At 43.1% G+C, this 20,922-nt stretch overlaps 2 long non-coding RNA genes across 2 annotated transcripts in view; both read right to left on the bottom strand.

Annotated features, from left to right (window-relative positions):
• Nucleotides 1-821: 821 nt before the first annotated feature.
• On the bottom strand, nt 822-14,820 carry LOC143695397 (uncharacterized). The gene is made up of 7 exons (XR_013184536.1): nt 13,615-14,820; nt 11,734-11,902; nt 11,228-11,334; nt 11,043-11,121; nt 5,475-5,584; nt 2,363-3,091; nt 822-1,088 (listed from the first exon to the last, which is right to left on the bottom strand). It is a non-coding gene; the product is annotated as an uncharacterized LOC143695397 (long non-coding RNA).
• A 5,185-nt stretch (nt 14,821-20,005) lies between these two features.
• LOC143695423 (uncharacterized) overlaps nt 20,006-20,922 on the bottom strand; it is a 101,032-nt gene continuing 100,115 nt past the window's right edge. Inside the window, exon 4 of the long non-coding RNA XR_013184585.1 lies at nt 20,006-20,241. This is a non-coding gene — a long non-coding RNA (uncharacterized LOC143695423). The remainder of the gene's footprint in view (nt 20,242-20,922) is intronic.

The raw sequence follows: 20,922 nt of genomic DNA, 5'->3' as shown, positions 1-20,922 counted from the left end.
GGGTTTATTATCGTGGGGGACCTTTCAGTGACTGAACTTGAAAGACTTTGCTGAAACAGAGACTTGGTTTTTGAAAGAGTTTATGTAACTTCTGTCCTCAGTGGCTGTATATGCACAGTGAGACAACCTCAACTTGAGCCCTGTCCCAGTAAAACCATGCAAGAGGTACCAAGGAGCACAAAGATCATGGCTAGTTTTGATGTGTTTCCCTAGGGAGAGGTCTCCATGTTTTTCTGGCCCTTTCCACATCATCTGCACGTGCTGGAAGGGCAAAGCTGGGAGGCAACTGTGTGAGGTAAAGAGGATCCTTTTATTTTTACATGGTTAGGCTGAATTCACCACTTCTTGAGAGTTGTTCAGCCTCCCCATCTCCTAAAGACAGCCATGGATATTGGAGGTATTGAGTAACATGCAGAAAATCCCTGACAAATGGGCTGTGCCAGCTGGTAGTAATGGGAAACAGTAGCAGGGAGCTGGGAAAAGGGTAAAGCTCCCTTTGCCATCCCAGTGCATTCCTGCCAACAGCTCCTGATATGATCTGATTCTAAACACACCCCTCAAGACTAGATTTTCATGCTTGGAGGGAGATGAGGAACAGCTGACAAGTCTCTGTGAGCCATCATAATGAAGAAACTGTAAAATAACAGATACAGCAAAACAGGAGCTGGCAGCAGAGGAAAGCATGCACTCCTCACCCATTCCTGAGCAGGGAACTGAAGGGATGGATATTTAAAATAAGGAGCTTTTCTCATTTTCCCATGAGAGGGTTCTCCATCCTCAATAGTGAGTTGAACGTGAGCAAAAAAAATTGTCGCAAAAAATAATTTAAAAAAAGATGAATAATTTAAGAGAATCCCAAAGAAGACTTTTGTATTTTCAAATCTGAAGAATGCCCCAAAGTATCCATGCTCCATAAGACACCCCTGAACATGACTTGACTTCAAAAAAATCAGTACAGATTGTCTCACCTGCCACAGCCATTAGGATTCTCCTAATCCATGTGAATGGAGCTGCAGGGAAGCTATCCCAGCCATAACTGTATTCAGATCCAGCTTGCTCTGTGACCTGAAGGTTTACCTGGCTGCAGCCTGGGAGAGGAACAGCACAACAGCAGAGCTGCATTCATCCAAGGTGCACTGCACAAGCCATACATGTGATACATCACTTAAACAGGGGCTGCAGAAAGAACTTACCATAAACTTTCCATTCCAAAGCACTAAAATCTTACATTTGCTTATTAAATTTCAGCTGGGGCCCCAGGCAATTGAACAGAACACCAGTCTAGCTACTGCATTTTGCTTCACTTACAGCTACTGACATGCAGCCATAACTCACAGGGAGAAATCACAAAGCTTAGGACTCTAATCTTGGCTAACCATCCCTTCCACCTCTGGCTGTTGGGGTAAAGCTGACAGCACATCTTAAGTTTGGTTTTTACTTGGGTTTTTTCTTTTTTTTTTTTGCCTTCCTTTTCTTTTAAGAGCATTATGGGGTTGTGGAACAAAGGAAGAATGGCATATCCTCTGTTTAAGAGCTCCTGATTCAAAGAGCAGTTGAGACAAAGGCAGGATCCTGGTGTGTTTGGAGGTGTTTCAGGATAACCCAGGGAGTGCAGTTGGAAAGGCAGGACCCTCAGGGGCCTGCTGGGGATCTCTGCTCCCCTCTGCTTGCTGCTGCTCTGAGATGGCTGCAAAGACAGAGGGGTAGAAGGATGGAGCCTGGAGAAATCCCCCAGCAGCCTGAACTCGGTGGCAGCATCTCTGAGCTGTGCATGTGAGGAGCTGGGTGCTGCATTAGGGCTCTGCTCTTACACAACTGCTGCAAAGTGGGGTCTGAGCTGATAAAACCTGTTGCAACTGTGGCTCCTACTCTTTGGATGTCATTTTAATAGCAAAGACTTTGAAGCCCTTACCCATTCTCCTGTGGTGTTTCTATAATGCTCAGCACAGCAAGGAAGGATGAATTTTCTGTAAAGTTCTATAGAAATCTGATCCCCCATAAGCTAGGCTTCAGGGGCTCAAGGAATTGCCAAACACTAAGTGCTCAAAACCTGTCAGATCCCAGAAAGGCTTGAAATTGGCTTGAAAATCCTGAAAAATTATTAAGAAATACAGAAGATTTTTTATGTGTTTTTCAATTTTGGAGCCTAGGACATAATAACCACATTGTGTTTTAAGCTTTCTTCCACTACACCATGAAGACCAGAAACATGTGGGTTGGCACCTCTCTAGAAAAGCAATGTACTGGGGTGTATTTTTGGTACAATAAAAGTGAGAGTTCAAAGAAATAGCAAAACTACAACTGCTCAGGCTTTAGAACCCCCCTCCTGCATTTCTGGAAAGGTTCACAGTGAGAGACTCACAGTAATGCCACCAGGCTTGGTGCCTCCATACTCTTCCTCCAAGGTCAAGTCTCCACTCACAGCTGTGGATCTCCTTCCCTCAGGCAGCACAAGAGCAAAGGGGCTTAAGCAGTGCCAAGGAGAGACCAACAACTTTGTAAAATATGCACTAAACAATCAGGGCAGTAGCACCACTCAGCTGGTGTGGCAACCCCCTGAATTATGCTGGATAATTATTATATTAGCAATTCTTCAGTATTTGCTACTCCCAAAGGTTTATTCCACAGCCAAAACCAGTAACAGCCCAACTCAAATAAACATGCTTGGAAAGTTAAGCTTGGGGTTAAATATTTTACTGGATGGAGACCAGCTGAATTCTGCAGTTAGTTTATTGTTATCATTACTACCATGATCATGACTACTAAGCAGGGAACAGTTCATCTTAAAGCTGGCTAATCTTTTTCAAAATAATCTTTTCAAGCAATTTCTCCAGAGTAGAGTGGCATTTACACTTCTCAAGCTAATGATCCAAAAGGGTGAGATCAGTGCCTACCTGATTTGTTATGACAAAGCTGAGCAGGTCTAATAACTCCTCAGGTTTTGAGAATCTGTAGCACCTTAAAAACACCAAATGATGGAGCAGAATGTGCAACAAGTAAACACTGGCAGGAATCTTTGGATACACAGAGCAGAAGAAGGAGGGGAGTTTAGGCATTCCAGTCTTGTTTGTTTTCAAACACAATGTTCCTGCTTTAAAGAGAGGGTTAAGAGCAGATGTTGACATTCAAAACCATTTTTTTCTTATTTAAACTACTAATACTGAATAATATTACACCAGATGAGAGGATAGTGCTCCTCTAGAGAGATTTATCCTTTACTTTTTTAAAACCAATGGGCACTTCAGATGTTCAGGAACTGTGACTGGAACACATCTGTATTTTTATTTAATTACCCTTTTCCTAAATGAGGTTACAGCATGGCATGTGGTGTCTTTCAAACCAGACACCTGTAGTCAGAATTAGAAACTTCACAACTACCTCCCCTTAAGTTCCCAGGGGTTGAGGGGGTGGTGGGGAATTGTTCAGCTCAGACATGGGGAAAGCTGGCAACCTCATCAGCAGCGTTATCAAGGCCTCTGCAGATCTGAATGGCTTTCCTGTCTGCATATTTTTATATGTATGTATATGTATTTATTTATTCATTTTATTTTAAGGCTAGTTCCAACAGGAAAAAGGTAATAGAACAGTGAGAATTTCCTGTGACAGTATAACCAGGAAAAAAAAAAATAAGGCAGCCCATTAAATAAAATAAACCTAGACAAAGCTTTATGTGAAAATGAAATAAGGCTGAGGTACCCCAGGTGCAACATGGGTCAACTGTCCTTCCTACAGCTCAGGGCTGGAAGAGTGCCCAGCTTTTGTGAAAGGTCCCAAAGCCACACAGAAGGCTCAAGATGTTGCCTGGCCTTGGGCTACACACTTGGCTGCTGCAGAGGCAGTGACCTTTGTTCCTGACACAGGGACGGGATTAAATAAAAAAAAAAAATTTTTTTTTTTTTGTTTTCACCAGAGTTCTCCCTTCTCACAGGAAGAACTGCTCCACAGTCTGGGTTTTGCAGCCTGACATTTTGGCATCTGATTTTTTTTTTTTTTTTTTTTTTTTTTCACGGGCAAAACCATTGTTTGTTCTGGTTTCACGTGGCTGGCAGCTTCAGGAGATTCTGAGCTGCAATGCAGTAGCAGAGATGAAGACATCAGCAAAGATGAAGACATCTGCCTTATGCTATTTCTGAGTAAACAGATCTGCTGCAGAACTAGAAGACAACTTGAAGTTGAAATTTCAGCTTAATTTTAATTTGTTCCTGTCCCACACAGCCCAAGGTGCTGGGCCCTGCATGTACAATGCCAGGCTTCTCCATGGAACAGCCCAACAGGATAAAAGGAATGGAATCAGATAGGGATCAATGACATTCCCCTGTCTCTTCTCACAAACAAACTCCAACTCACTTTCTGAAAGTCCCCAGCAATGATTGCTGAACAGAGTGGACAGAGGACCCAGAAGTAGAATTGCACAGTGCTGGTCCTACCACTTAGAATCCTTTTTAATCCTTTCCCTTCATTTCATTGATGGAGCAATGAAAAGGGCTTGTGAAGGAGATGTGGAGTAGGGGTGGGAATTCTCCCCACCACACTTTTTTCCCAAGAATATAAAACCACCAACTTCCTCCAGGACCAATGCTTGCTCAGTGTTGCAGGGGCAACAACAAACACAGTGCTATTAATACTCTCTTTTAAAATTATTATTATTATTATTATTTCATATTACCACAGGCTCCCTTTGTGGGGCAGTGACCCACAGTGACACCATGCAGAGCCAGCACAAATGGATGGTTCTGAACCAGGGAGCCTTCACACCAAGCCATAACCTGGCAGCTGTTGTTACAGACCAGGGACACCACCTCTGCTCACACAGCCACCAGCCCCACTGCTCTGAAGGGTTTACAGCCAGCTAAGAAAAAGAGGTTTTGAGGAGAAACTGGGAAGAGAGTGATGCAGCTGCCTTGAGAGCACAGGAAACGTGTGGGGGTGCCTTCGGATTTTAACAGCTGGGGACCACAGAGTGGCACAGTGGGTTGATCAGAGGCCAAAACTGGCATCTTAACCAAAACAAAAATACTGTATTGGGTGGAAAAAGGTCCCCTTTTTGGGGGGAAAACCCAAATAGATTATGTTTGGTATGACCAAGAGCAGACGTTTGCAAGGAGATGCTGCGAGAGGGGTGACGGGCAGGAGAGGGAAGTGATTTCTTTTTGGAGCATAAAAAACATATGTGAACAGGGAGAGATTGGATTTGCCAGGGCCACAATTAGCAATGTGGTACCAGTGATTGAGGAGCACAGTAGTGACAGCCTGGACAAGCATGTGAGCCAGGATGGGGGACAGAAATGGCAATATTTAGAGAGGCTACACAGAAACAAATGGCCAGAGTTTGACACTACCTGCAGGTATGAACCTAGAGACAGGAGTCAAAGATAACACCCACAGGTCTGAGTGACTGGCAGGACCATAATATTATCCATGTTGCTTGAGAGATATAGGGGAAAAAGTCTTGTTTGAGGCATGTTGAGCATTACCTGATAGCTGGTCTTCTTCAAGGAGACATTGGGGGGACAGGAACACCACAGAAGTGGGACTCACATGGTGTAAGCAGGTGGTCTCTGTGGCATCAGCACAGGGGCAGAACCTGAATTTGGGGTTGCAGAGAAAATTGTCAAAAGATATGGACTAGAAAATTAAGGGACAATGACCAAAAGTGAATCCCTTTCAGCCCCAAAGAAACATTAGGACCTGTTCTGAACTCTGTTCTCCTTACACAGAGCTAAACTGCTCCCTCCTGGGAAGGCCCATCTCTAGTGCTTGGAAAAGCACTTCCAAGAAAGTAGCAGTGCTCTCCCCAGCCTCCATGCCCTCCCTTTTCAGATGAAATAAAGCAATGGAAAACAGGATGACTTCTCCAGCAAACATGATTTTACAGCACAAGCCTCATCACTCATCCTTCTGCACTTATTATAATAAGAGTATTTTTGCTGTTTTCAATGGGGAAAACAAACAAAGGAATCCATTCCACAAAACATATCCCTCTCCTTCACCGACAGAAACACTCCTAAAACATAAAGTTTGGAGTTTGTGGCTTGAGAACTCCCTTTCATGTCAGTACCCACACTGAAGCCTTGGCAGGGCAAATCACCTGAACCAGTGCCCACTCTCTGCTGTCATCCCAAATTTCCTCCTCCTCCCCTCTTCCTAAACATTGCCTCACCCTCAAAAAGTCCCCCGTGGAGAAACAAGCCCAAATTCAACTTTGGCTCTATGTAAATTACAAAGCAGAGTATTTGCCTGCTCCCTCAGCCCCCATCAATCAGCTCTTTCTGGGGCTGCAGGAGTCTCAGTGACGTGCAAGAAGTGATTCTGAGGTTGCTGCTGGAGGCGGATGCTGCAGGTGCCAAAACAGATGTGGTGTGGTACCTGCAATTACCAGCTACCTGGTGCTCCAATTCCTGCCATGTTTTGGCAACACACACTGTGTCCAGTTCCACTTCAAAGCTGCCTCTGTGCTTTCAGAATCACGGTTAAGTGCTCTCTTTAATTACTATGTGTTTCCTGTATGTTTTTAATCACCATCATTAAAGGACTGAACACAACCCACTGAAATGGTGAAGTGTAAACATGAGCAATGATTATTCCAACCTCTTTGCTGGTTTCAGGTAATGATCATGTTATATATTTAAAGCTGCTCCTTGGTTTATATAGCCTGTTTTAGGATCATGTTATTCCAGGCATTTCTAGTTAAGGGCAACTAAAGGTTAAGGTAGAGGAGGGGGAAGCCTGTTTTAAAATTATTTTAAAGGCTTTTAGCTATTTAAAGTCAATGCCTGTGACCTGTTAAGAATCAGCAAAGATGAAGACATCTGCCTTATGCTATTTCTGAGTAAACAGATCTGCTGCAGAACTAGAAGACAACTTGAAGTTGAAATTTCAGTATAATTTATGGTAGACATGCCACTGGAATTTCTCAGCGTAGAAACGGTGCTGTTAGCTTTAATCAAGCTAACACAGGTTAGAAGCACTCCAGCACAGCAGCCCAGCACTCACAGTTGTGCTAATATTTGCCCTAGTTTTCAAAAAACAAGTGGGAGAGGCAGGGAAGAGCTTGTCATTAAGGCATGGCTTGGAAAGGGCCTCTAAGGCCATCGGTCAGTCCCCGCTGACCAAGCCTCCCCTGCAATAACAGAGTCCTTTGTTGTCCTCCTCAACCCCTTCTCCCATAAACAAAGTATAGGAAGTGCAGTTTTTCCCATTTAATTTTGTATCCTGCTCCCATTTTTGGCCACTCAGTTGACAAGGCCAGGCTGTGTTAAGATGAATAATCCAGAGCTCACCTTCAGCTCGCCTGCCTGCCATCACAGGCATGAGCAGCCACCCCAAACATCCACGTTTTCTTGTTCTGGCAATGTCCCAAATTTTACCATTCCAAATCTGATTCATGTGTCCTTCAGCAGCTTCCCAAATCCTTGGAAAAGGCTTGAGGGATTAAATGCATGAAAAAGCTGCCCAAGTGCTTTCTGATGGATAATAAATATCTGTATACATCACTTAATGCACAGCAAGGATGTGCAAGTTGTGAGACAGATTGGCTGCTTTTCCTTTAACTGTTACATGAAAGACCTCACATTTGCCATGGATGCAAGCAGGAATGTCTGACTCTGTGTGTCTAACCCTAAGCTAAAACCTTTCCTGAGCAAAACTGTTTGAATTGTTTTTAACAGGAGGCATGTATTGTTTGGGCTTTTGTTGTTTCACTACTGTCTTGTTTGTGTTTTAAAAAGTATTTTTCCTTGATTTCCAGTGAAATACCACACATGGCAAATGATTGTTGACATGGTTTTAAAACCTCATGACTTTTTTCTTTAATTTATTTTTCTTGGTAAAATATAAAGGAACTCTCTGGCCACTGGAAAGTTTGATATTTTGCAAATATAATATTTGCAAAATACCTTCTGAAAAAAATTTTGATGACCTTCCACCAGACCCATTCCCGTTTATCCTTGCCTCTGATGTGGAATTCTTGGGTGACCTCCTGACACAATTTTCTGTGCCACCACTCCCTATTTGTTGAGATAATAGGAATTCTAGTCTCCAAATAAGTGATTCTTCATCAGAAAAGCGACAGTTCATCAGATTGAAGGTTACTGCAAAAATATATCAGCTTTGAATAATTACAGTGTTTGTGGGAAATATTTCTCCAGTTCAAGATGGAGATTCCAGTGAAAAAAAACAAACAAAAACCACTCCATCAACTTTATCACAATAGTGAAAATAAAACACCCAAAGCAGGCTATTTCAGAATATAGCCAGGCTTTGTTTTTCACCAGCTCTCTGGCAGAAATATCAGGCCAAGTTTTGACCAGGGTTGCAAAGGTGGATTTTCATTGAGAGCGCACCAACGCCGCCCACCAGTCGTGCCCAAAACATCCAATATGTAAATGAAAATCATTAGGCATAGGCTGCAAGCAGGCTGACTCCCACTTCCATGGGTGCAGTCCAAGGCATGTCCCAAACTGCTGCACAAAGCTGGCAGCAGCACGCACAGCTCCATGCACCCCACTGCCCATCGGCCATCTGTGCCCACAGGTGGGGATGGGAAGAAAGGCAGGCTCCACCCTGTTCCCAAAGGATGCCTTCAACCTTTTCCCCCATGTGAAAAGAGCTCAGCCAGGCTCACAGTCCTCAATTCATAAGTGTTCATCTATGAAATCGGATTCCCACCCCTCTCCACTAAGAATCTGCTATTTCAACGAAGCACAAGATGTCAGGATTTTTGCCAACATGAGCACAGCTGTCAAAATCTCATCCTTGGAAAGAATCCCAGATAGACACATGTTTTACCCTAGCCAAAATGGTCAAACTTTGCAGAGAAACATTCAGAGAGGAAAAAGGTTCCATATTGTCACTGCGATAGCTTGGGATTGCTCACAGCCAGACAACTGGGATGTGGTGTTTTAATAGCTGAACCATTAAAAGCAACAGGCATCTTGCTATTGACAGCAATAAGAACAGATTCAGTGCCTTTGGCACAAGATTATCAAAAACAGCATTGCAGGAAAGGAAATAAGCTTGTTTGAATTTGGGAGACAACAAATGAAGAGGAAAATATGCTTGCAATTTTCTATTTCTCTAGCATGTTTTCCTAAATAACTTCAGCGCTTTTGCCTGGTGTTTCCAAACGGACTCTGAGGAGTGTTGGGTTTATGTTGTCCTTGGATTCATGTCCTTCCAAGCCCACCTGAAAATCCAAACCTAGAAGAACATTTTCTGTCCAGCCTGAACAGAGCCAGATTCCCAACCCCCTGAGTAGGGGCACATCAACCTATTTCTTCTGATCTGAGATGTGAGGAGAACAAATGTCTCTGCTCAGGTCACAAGTAGGGGCAGTGGCCAAGCTAGCAGAGGCCCAGCAATGCCCTGATCCTTCCTGCAAATGAGTACATGTTGCCTTTCTTAGCATGGCCCAAGCAGCCCACAGGCAAGAGGTGAATTCCTACAGCTGAAGGGGTGGGGAGGGGAGGTGGCATCAGGAACAGCAACCATTATCCTCTTTACTGGAAAACTTGTATCTGAATGGCCAAATTTACTAGCTGTTCAAGATCTTTATGAGATTTATGAGGCTCAAGGAAAAAAACTTTATTAGAAAGACATAAAACTTCAGTGGTTTGAAATGGAAATGTTTGCAAAGGACTTGGGATCAGCTGGTTTCAATTGCAGGCCTGTCTGAAGCAGGGAGGGCTTCACTGCAGGGCTGAGGACCTCAAATCTCTCCCAACCTGACCCTCCCAAGACAGCCAGAGATTAAAGCTGCTTGGAGAGCCAATGCTCCATCATAGGGAGGAGCTGTGGTACCCCAGATAAAGGAAAGACACAGATAATGGAAATGATGAGGAGCACATGGCAGAGACATTGAAATCTTCTCGTGCAAACCAGCTCAGTCCTGCAGGGTCAGTCCTGAGCTCAAGCTAACGATACCTGGTGAATCTCAACTGCTTCCTGATCCTACTCCACCTCACCTGGCTGCTCCTCATCCTGCAGAGCTTATTAAATGGCAGGGAAAGCTCAACCTGAGCCATCCTTCTTCATTTATACCCTGCTGGGAGCAGTACAGGCTGATCTCCTGCCATGCAGAGCTCCAGGGAGCACAGCCAGGGACACCTGCATGGCTTGGCCTTTTCTCAGCAAAGGCACCCACCTCTCTGCACCCTGCTCCTTCTTTGCCTCTGCTCCCTCCTGGCTCTGACAAAGCACATTGCCCCAGACAGCCTCTGCTTTCACAGAGGCAATCCCAAATTCCAAACTCCATGGAGAAATCTTAGCTCTGGACTGAATTTGACCCAGTGCAAAACAGAAACTGAATTCCCCTCCAAGCATAACAGACAGGACAACAAAACATTTGGAAAATGTTGGTTTTACCATATCAGAAGCCCAAAACCACATTACACACTTCTCTTAATGAGGGTAATAAGCTTTAACTTAACAGCCTCTGAACTGAGCTCATCATCCACTTAGAGCAATCCTCCCTCCAGTGCCTTGTAAGGCACGATGGGATGGGTTGGCCAACATTTCACACCTTTGCATCTGCCAGCATTTGTTTCTGGCTCCTAAACAAACACAAAACACGCTGAAGATTTCCAAAGGGTATCCAGAGGGGGCCAAGAGTCGGTGCAGATGCTGCTGATGAGCTTATTGCAGTGCTCACCCCCTCCTCACCTTTCAGGATGCTTAATGACAACGGGTTTCTGTGGGATTCACACCTACAGCTCACAACTGCTCCGCTGAAAGGTGCATGGGGCTCCTTCTGCCTCTCTCCTCCCTCTGAATTACCAGAGAATATTTCCCTTCCTTCTTCCTCTTGCCTTTTTCTGCTGTCCTGCACACAGGTGTGCATCTGCCTGCCTCCCCTGGCTGGCAGACACTCACTGGAGACAGCCAGGCAGCTCCCAGTTCATAATCCTCTTCCCTGGGACTGCCTTCCACCCTTTCTAATTCAACACACAAATGCTGCATTCTAATACACAGGACAGTTCCTTTATGCAGAGGCCACAAGGACAGCAGTGCTGTGGGTAAAGGATTTCCCCAGCAGAGCAGCTCACCTGCCTGAGCTCCTGCATCCCAGCAGCCTCATGCTCAGCAGTGCCACATCACAAATGCACTTGTCCATATTCAGGGTTGCTGTCAGAAGAGGCAGAGTTTCACATAATTCTGCTCACTCGTGTATGTCTCAAGGAGTGAGTTTTGGCTCACTTTCTCTAGCTTGCAAATTACTTACAGCACTTACTTGTGTACTGGTGTTTAGAAAATCGTCTTGATCTGTTTCAGACATCCAACTTCACAGCTTGTCCTGATAGCATCTCCCAGGAGGAAAGTCCACAAACTCACCTTGCTCTGTAAAAAGACAAATTTACCTTTTAGAGTGAACATCAGCTTTATCTTTGCATGATCTCTTACCAGACAAGAATGGTTATGAGCCTTTTCTGGCTCTGAAACCAGTTTACTCAGGTAGTTTCACTGAGCAATTAGGTTTTGAAACACAGAAACAAACTTCACAGTCTACATATAGCAGTAGTCAGGAGCATCTCACAGGCTGAGCCAATGCTTTTTTGATCAAGATTTCTATAGAACTGGGCAAACATATCTCCTCAAAAACATATTGCTTCAAAATCTGTAAGTTTTGGTAGGGAAATGCAGATTTGTGCCTAGCTCAGAATACACTGGGTTATGTTTTCTGCATCAGCAGCCTCATGCAAGCTATTGTCTGGAAGGAAGGACAACTCTGGCTCTCACCTCCAGCTCAGTGCAGGACACAAAGCATTTGCTGTTCACTCTCCAGAAATGCAGGTCCTGCTGCAGTTTCTCCAAAAAGGTAAATGACTTAGGGTGCTTGCCAAGGCATTCTCTCCCCCCAGGACTCCCATTCCCTTTTCCTTGTCTGTGATTTCAGGAGGAAAGTTTGCTGTTACAAACACAGTGTTACAATTAGCTAAGTTATCTGCAATGTGCTGAACTGTGAACTGCCTCTCATCACACAAATCCTAAAATTAATCAAGCTTCACTCCCCTATGTCCATAAATGGCCATCCCATGGTCTGAGAAGGTTATCACCAACTTTTTTTTTCATTTCCTCATTAATATGGAAACAGGTTTTATTTTTTTCCCCTCCACATTTCACTAGATTCAGATTTTTTTAGATAAATTCTTTACATGAACATATTTCAGCCAGCAGGTTGCTTCCAAACCCTTGACTTTGATTATTGACCACAGCACCAGGCATGATCCAGGACAGGTCCTGCACAACTGCTCACCTGAGACATGCAGGGCTGTTCTGTTCCTGGCTTGCAAGGGCTGTAGCTACACTTGGAAGGAGAATTTCAATAATTTACAGGGAACTATTGGCTAGAGCAAATTAATCTTCTTTTCTGTGAATTTCCATGAAAAGAAACGTAATGCTGATATGAATAAAGTGGAAAAGGGATGTGACTATAGAAGTTTTTGTCCTTGATCTCATTAATATTTCCCAGTGAAAACACTCACACTATTTTCACTGTAGTACTATCCAGGCTATCAAAAGAGTTCAATGTGAATTTCTATTTTTTACTCAAATATGCTTTTATGTTGTTTCAACATTAAAAATTAGAGTGCATTATAAAGCATATGTTCATATTTATGCTTACCTGACTATAAACTATCACTAACTTTATTTTTCAAATACTGCATTCATGAACAATGATGTACTCAGCTCTATGAAAGACATTGCACTTCACATTTTTAAAAAATTAATGTACTTCTATAATCCAATTTAGCCTTTTTTTAGCTGTTCTCTATTTACCTTTTTTATTTATTGTGTATTTTGCAGACTCTTGACTAAATGCCCACACTTTATCCAATTAGTTAATGAGCAATACCATTAGGAAGGAATTGCTATTTTCCACAAACCCGAGAAATTATGAACACTGAAATAAGAAATAATAAGAAATAAGAAAGAGATCAACCAACTTCCAGCCTTTTCTTAGTATTTGGTAACACACAGCTGTTAACATTATCTCCAGTATTATTCTTTCTCCCTTTATCTCCATCTCAGAAGGATTTGCAGCTCAGGTCACTGTAATACATTGCACTCTAACATGTTGTACCTGAAATTTCCAGTAAGGCACACAGCTCTTCTTGGCTTTCTACAGGCATCAACTGCTAAGTCTTTCAGGCCTGTCTTTAAATCTCAGCCTTTAATGCTGCTGGATATCACAGCACAGCTATAGATTTACTACCATAGGTCTCTTTAAGCAACTGAAAATAAAGCATGACAATATGGCATTGCCACTTTGGGGGATAGGCTGCTGCAAAGGAGATGGATGAGGCCTGGAAATTGATTGTTTGAAGAACACCAGGACACAGATAGAGGGAGAAAAAATAAGAGGGGAAGAGAAAGAGGGACTGGTTTGTAAATGGAGACAGATCCTTCTTTAGATATCATTCAGGGGAGAGCTGGTTTTACTGGTCAGATATAGTTTGTCTAATGTGACTTCAAAATCATTGTTCACCCCTTAAAATACCTTGGTTGTATGAGACAAGAGATGAGTCTCTAAGAGGCTGGCAGGGTGAAGAGAGGATGAGAAGGAGGGAGACAGAAAGTCAACAGATCAATAAAAGCACTTTAGGATAATGGCTCTACCTTGAGCAGAGCAGGTCTGGATTCCAGGCCAGCCCAGCACTGCCAGGAAATGTGGGTTTGCTTGAGTGAAATGTTGAATTCCCAGTGTCGTGGCAGAAGGTGAGGCTCTGGCTCTGCCCCATCCTGTTCCAGGAGTGTGTTCCCCTTCCTGCTCCTCCTTGAGCTCAGGCTGAGTGCTCTTCCTGAGTGTGGTCAGCAGGAACAGGGAGCCTGTCTGTGGGTTTGCAGCTTTTTGGAAAGAAAGACACTAAAAGAAAGCACTAGGACAGAGTGCAGTGAAAAGTTGGGGCACAGAGGTATAAGAACATTGTTTCCCCTTTCCCACCTTTTGGTTTTTTTCTCATGAGAAGTTACATGGAGACAACAAAGAGCCTGAGTTAGGTCAGGGATGATGTTCCAGGAGTCAGCTCCAACATACTGCATCTGGGCACCACCTCCAAGAGACTTCCCAACTCAATGGAATTTTATTACAGTAAGGGCCCCATCTACTGCCAAAAATTTGCAGTGAATCAAAACCACATATTAAAATATCTTGTCTTTCATTGAAAGACTTTGATTAAATAACTCCCAACCATTCCACTGCACTTTTCATCTTTCACTGTCATCCCCACAAATGAAAGAGCATCCATGAGCCCCAGCCAGCTTCACCATGTTGAACTGAGCACAGTCATGATGCACAAGTCAGAAAAGGCTGCCCATGGGCCAGGAAAAAAACAAAAAGTCCTGCAAAGTTTACCTTCTTACTATACAAGCTGAACTTAAAAACCTTCCATACAGCACAAAGATTTGGGTTGCTCAGGAGTTTGTAACAACATATATAAAACCTATAGTCTTATGATTGTGGCACAAAATAAAGTGTTGGAAGCAGAGGAACTGAGACCTAAGTAGAAGAAAAAACTACTAATTTCAAACAGAACAGAATATTTATACTAACAGAGGTGGTAAACTATGGGGGCAGGTCATGCTCAAGGTTTAATTTCCACAGTTTAAGCTACTCTTAGGCTGGTAGAGTATTTTAGAAGCTATCAATATTTTTCAGGGAAACTATTTTTCCCATTAGCTCAATAAAAATAGTCACACAAGTGGATGGCCCTGTAGGCTGATACCTAGAATTTCTGCTAGGTGCCAGCACTTCTGCAGGAAGAACCTGAATTCACTGCAAGGTGCAAGAGCCTGGCAGGAATCAAATGGTGAATTCCTGCTGCAGAGCTGCCTGTGCAGCCACCCCCGTACCACCCTCCCCTAAAGAAAGCAGCAGCTCTGTTTCTCAAGACCAGGTAAGGGAGGCACAACAAATTGAGGAGAAACTGTAATAAGAGAAACATCAAAGATTGTTTCTTTTTAATTACCCTTTCTCAGTATCTTTGCTCATCAGCTGGAACTCCCTGTCGCTTTTTTTAAAGTAAACAAAACAGTGAGGGTTTTAATGCTGACCCACCTCACTCCTTTGGTCTGACTAATTGCTGAAACTGGGCATAAATTGTGCATTTTGTGACACTCTGAATAGCCTCATTTATTCTGGAGGGCACACATCTGTTTTTGTGTGCACACAACACACGTGCACACTTACACAAACACTCGCCTCTGTCCCACGGCTGGGGACAGCCAGTGTACAATTTCAGCCCCATATTGAGATTTGGCTGGTGCTGAGGTCCCTGAGGCTGAAGAGAAATAAAGCTCTCAGAAGGAAAATGGCATGTAAACACAGCTCTTATGCTCCTCTGCATGGAAAATGTTCCCTTCAGACAAGGCTGGTGAAGGAAGCACACGAGGAAGGTTGGGAGCAAGCTGCTGGCAGCAAGGTGGGGGGAAACACTACAAAATGCATCTGTGCTTTCTCCTCTTGGAGGAAACAGAGCCAGATTCCCACTAGCCTGGATAGCCAGCAAGAGGAGAGCACAGCCAGCCAGGGGAAGGCATAGACCTGAGCCAGGCAATGGCTGTTCAGAGCCTTGGTTCATGTTTCTGACATGAAAAAAATTGCACTTTGCACATATATCAACATACTGTAAATCTTAATGAAGAAAAGTTCTAACCAGCCAATCTAGCTTCTTTTTCCCCCTTTTCATAAAGCTGAGTAACATGTAAGTAATACTTTCATCATGGTTGCTCCAAGTGCCTTAGATGTAACAGTCAATAAATAGGCCAGTTCATTTTAATCAGCACTCTCTCTCATATGCACAGGTCCCAACTTGTTGCTCACTTAACACCTAACCTATTTTTTTAAAATCAAACTCCACTACTTTTCATCAACACACTAATGACAGACATGGAGGAGGGGGAGGAATTGCTCTCTGTGTGTAATACATATTTCTGATGAACAGCAAGGCAATGGCCTTGGCTCTTGGGCTCACTGGGGGCAGGAGCAACCTTAACCCTTTTCCAGGGCAATTTGGAGCCTTTTCCCCACCTCCACCTTCTCCTTTTCTTCATTGCTCCTGCAGGAAGCAGAGCAAATGGCTCAGAAAACTGAAAAGAAGGGATCTATGTGTAAGTGCAAAAATTCATTGGGAAGATGTTCAGACATTTTCACTCAATTCACACAACCCTCCATTAACACAGAAAGGAGAATTTCTCAAGAACTCTGACAGCACAAAACATTCAAGGAGTTTCATGGGGTTTTGTCTTTAGTCTTCTAGAGGATTTTTTTAATTCTTTATTCCTGGTGGGAAAGCTTGCGCCTTTAATTCTATAACCATAAACTAAATAATATATCAGGGGTTTGGGCTTTTTTTTTTCTGTCAGGCATAGCAATGGTACTGAATGTATGCAAAGTTTCCACTAAAGGTTTTTGTAACTTAATTTTCCTCCAGAGATTAGAGGAAGCCAGATATTCTGTTTCTTGCTGGAACTTGGCTGGTAGCCACGCTGCGCTCCCTTCCCCTGTCATCCATCCCCAGCCCCCGGCACTGTTAATCAGATGGCTGTATCTTCCCTATATTTCTCCTGTCAAGCTTTTAAGGGGATAGGGAAGAGAGAAAGAGGAGAATCAGCTGAGATATAAACCAGCCTGGGTCCCAGAGTGCCTCTCCCCCTCCTCAAGGTTGAGCTTGCTGTGTGACTGCACACCCTCCTGTCAGAGTGAAGGAGGAGCGTGCTTTCCTGCCCCCAGAGTACATGGCTGAAGTTTGCTTCCCAAATGAAAAGGCAGTGCAGAAATTCTTCTGCATAGAGCCTTCACAGCCCTGTAAAAACACAAAGTAGCAGCACAAAGAAGGAATAAAATAAAACACCAGAGCCTGGGCTGTAGGCTGAAGATGTTCCTCTCTGGCCACGCCGTGCCCCTGCTCGCCTGGAGGAAGAGCAGCCTTGGCTGGGGCTTTATGGATGTGATAGCAGAGAGTTATCACAGCTCCCTGGGTTTTGGCAGCTTCCTTTGCTAGGGAATTGCTGGCACGTGCTCAGGGCCCAGTGAAGGTGGTTGGCTGGAGAAAAAGCTTTGTAAGGTTCACAAAGAACCCCCAGATCCAAGTCAGGTTTAGGGCTGAAAACACTGATTTTATCACATCGCTCCCTCCTCCTCTGCCTTTGAAGCAGAACAGAAATGCTCAGTCCAGCACACTCCATGTCTGTAGAGAGCTTTGCCTCCCATTGAAATGGTCCATGGGGACCCCCCTATCTTCACTAGGAGACAAAATTAACTCCCCATTCTGGATATCTTAAGACTTTGAAAATAGTTGGATCCCAGCATTTTTGGCTGGGTCTAACTCCCATCCTTGTACATATCAATAAATGAGGAAAGAAAACTGGCTAACACGGCTCCCACACATCAGAAACAACTGCTGCATGATATTGGCCTAGGCTCTCTTTTTGTAACCAACCAGGTAACAAATAATCAGGAATACCATGAAAATACTCAATTTTTCTAGTAATTTGAGAGGCTGTGGCCCTGAGACTAGGCCCTGAACTCCAGCAACCAACTGCATATATATTGATTTTATTTCAGGCAAATCCACTTTGCTGACCAGTTTGATGATTTTAAAAAGCACTTAGGTTTTTAAGAGACACTCAGTGAGGTAGAGGCTCACCTGAGATGTTTTAGAGAATGCAATTTAGATGTAAAATAATATTCACTTAGGTAATCCCTAAGTTCCTTTGAAAACAGAATGCTCACGTCTAGATAAACATCTCTGGATAAGCATGATGGCACAATGGGTCACTGGACAGATTGTTTTTCTAAATCTACGTTTAACAAAAAGGAACATCACATTAACTTACCAATAGCCAAGTTTCTTATACAGGCAAAACATTCTCTCATTTCACAAAGGCTCTCAGATGAAGAAATGAGATGACAACTTCTGAGTGCACCTTATTGATATGTTTACTCTAGCCATCCTCTGGCTAGGCTTGAGTTCATTTCTTGGTTTTGGACATGCTAATAAAATCAGTCCCTTCTCTTTGGATTTTTTGGAGTGTTTTTTTTTGTATCTAGAAAGGGAAAACAAAGGCATTTCTATCAGCAACAGAGCGAGAGAAATTTTAACAGAAATGCAGCTTGTGTTTCTAGATAAATGTTTGCAATAAGTCCACATAAAAGGAGGTGAGAAGGAGCACAGGAATGTGTGTGTGTGTGTGCCTGAAACAGCAGCACACCTCCCCATCAGACATGTGAGGAGGAAAGGTGCCACTGAGCTCTTCTCACATCCTTCTACATTCCAGAGCAGCTCAGCTCTCCTGTTCAAACTCACCTGCTGGAGCCTCCTCCCCAGCCAGGCTGCCCTTGCTGCAACCTTTTGTCTTTCACTCGCCTTTCCCTCCTTTATCTCTGCTCTATAACCATTATCTCCATCAGCATAACTCCTTAAGATACACCTAGACATCATTTGGCCAATGAATGCATTTCACACAACATTAGTCATATTGTACTGTGGATAATTTTTATGATATTGCTGTGCCTCTCCTTGGTGCGTTGTTACAGTTTAATTTGTACATATTCTGCTGCTGATGTAGTGTCACTCAGCTGTAACCAGAGAGAGCATGATGGGTTTGTATTATTGCAACAAATTTTCCCTTAAAAAAACAAGAAAAGAAGAGAAAGAGAAAGAAAGAGGGAGAGAGAAAAAGAGACAGAGGAAAAAAAAAAGGCAAGGGAAAAGGGAAGAGAAAAAGGAGGGTTTTTTCTTAAGAGCATATTTGTCTGCTTTCTAGGATTAGTGAACTGCAGACAGGCTGTCCTGAAGGGTCATTGGAGAGCCAGATCTCAACTCTGCCCTGCAAAAAAAGCATTTAGATTCAGGGTTACATCTCAGGCACATTACATAAGTAAGTATCTGCTGAAAATTTGTGTGTTGAACCAATTTTCCACAAAGTTCAGGGTAAGGGTTTCATATCTGAAAGAATTCTTCAGACCCTGTCCAGCTACTCATCTTTACCAGATGAGCTAATACCAGTTATCTGCTTCCCTTCCAAATGGTGATGCCCATTCTGTGCTTGGAGTTTAATGTTACAGATCAATTTTCAGCCCCAGGCATCAGTTTTACATTTAGATGTGCAGGGCAGCTCTGCTGAAGCCTCTCAACAGTTCTGGGTATTCAGCAGCCCATATCAGCATCTACACAAAGCACTGACCACACTGTTTTCAGTGCATCTGCTCAGTGATAGAGTTTCCCATATGGAAATGTTTTGTAAAAATAAGGGATAACTTGGAAAGACACTGGGCTAACCCTGCTGAGTATCTGCTTTTCTTCTTCTCAGTTCTCCAGCGTGGAACGTCACTGCTGGTATTTTGGACAGTGACCATAAGGTCATAAGATTGAGAAACTGAGACTCCCTCAGCTCTTTGTTTACCTCTGAGAGACAAAACAACTGATAATTTCACCTAATAAGCAAGAGTTGTGTTTAATTCTTTAAAAAAGCCAATTTATTTTGAAGCAGCTGAGCGTGTCCCACATGTTTGAACCCAGCCTGACAGAAAACATTCCCTTGAGCAATGCCATCTCACTCTTGTCACAGCCAGCCACAGTGTAAACCTTCTTTCACCCAACCAGAGCAATACCAGGGACACCTGCATGTACAGGAGGCCCCTCCAGGTGACTCTGACACCTGGGAGGCCAAGCCAGGGACCCTCCTGCTGCCCACAGAGTCCTGTGCAGGCCCCCTGCTTTATTTCAAGTGGAGAAATGAGCAGAGAAGAAGAATGGAGGCTTCTTCCCAATGTCAGTGGCATTCTTCTATATAAGAACAAGCCCAGGCCATGCCAGAATGTGTGTGTTAAAATGGCCATAAGCACTTGGGCCATATAGAAGTTCTTATCATGCTTTGCCCCTGTGAATCAATCCTTTCAATTAAAGTAGCTGGGGGATATAATGATGTTTTTATTTGCAATTATAGCTTTAAATTAGGATCAATAGAAGCAGCTACAGCCCTGCCATGCCAACAGTCCTGAATGGTTCATAAGTTTTCAGAGAACACATTTCTAAAATAAACTCACTTTCTCTTAAAATATCATAAGAAAAAGACTTATACCTTAGTGCAAGAGAAAAACTCGAGGAATACCACTTGATTTTTATTTTGTTTTTAGGCATCAAGCCAGCAAGACCTTCTTCCCCAGGGTTGCTTTCCCTGTGGACTTTCCATGGTCACATCTGGAATAATGCAGGTGGGCACCCAGCCAGGTCAAAGCTGACTCTGTCAGAAGAGAAGAGGAAAATACACAACTATTAGCTATCAACCTGTATTTCTGACTTCTTCAGTGTAAAATTGTGCTAATAAGAAGCTTCTGCTATAGAAAACTTTTGCTTGAGTTTTTTTGATAGACTCTTCCAAGTAAGGACTCTGTGTAGAAAAACGTGCAATGCTTCAATCTTGCACAAACTGTGATTATAAGAAAAAAAAAAAGACTTTACTAAATTTAAATTTTAACAGTTTTCTAGAAAATTGAGGCTCGTTACCTTAGTTTTAAGAAACCAGTCAAAAATAAAGTAAGCCTGTATCAAATGAGAGCTTTTCTGAGAATGAAATTGCAACAAAAGAACCTATTTTTCATGAGTTTCAAATTTCCCAGCATATTTCATAGTTGTTGTACAAGTTGGGGTAATATCTGCTGTGATTTATAGAGAAGCGGCGCTGTAAGAAGCCTCCCTTCTAATTATAACTGGTTATGAGGTACATCACTCATATCAGCCTGAAATTTACTTCCATCTCAAACATGAGCTTTTTTCCCCTGTTTATTGTCACAAACTGGCCACAGAAATGCTGATAAAGACATTACAGAAAATGCTATTAACTTAATCCCTTCCCAGCTGAGGTTCCTTCTTTTAACACAAACTTATTTTGAGTCTTTGTTTAGGCATTGCAATGTGCCAGGCA

The sequence above is a fragment of the Agelaius phoeniceus genome, chromosome 17, assembly GCF_051311805.1.
Source record: "Agelaius phoeniceus isolate bAgePho1 chromosome 17, bAgePho1.hap1, whole genome shotgun sequence".
Classification (NCBI taxonomy): domain Eukaryota; kingdom Metazoa; phylum Chordata; class Aves; order Passeriformes; family Icteridae; genus Agelaius; species Agelaius phoeniceus.
This window is presented reverse-complemented; position numbering and strand designations above follow the sequence as displayed.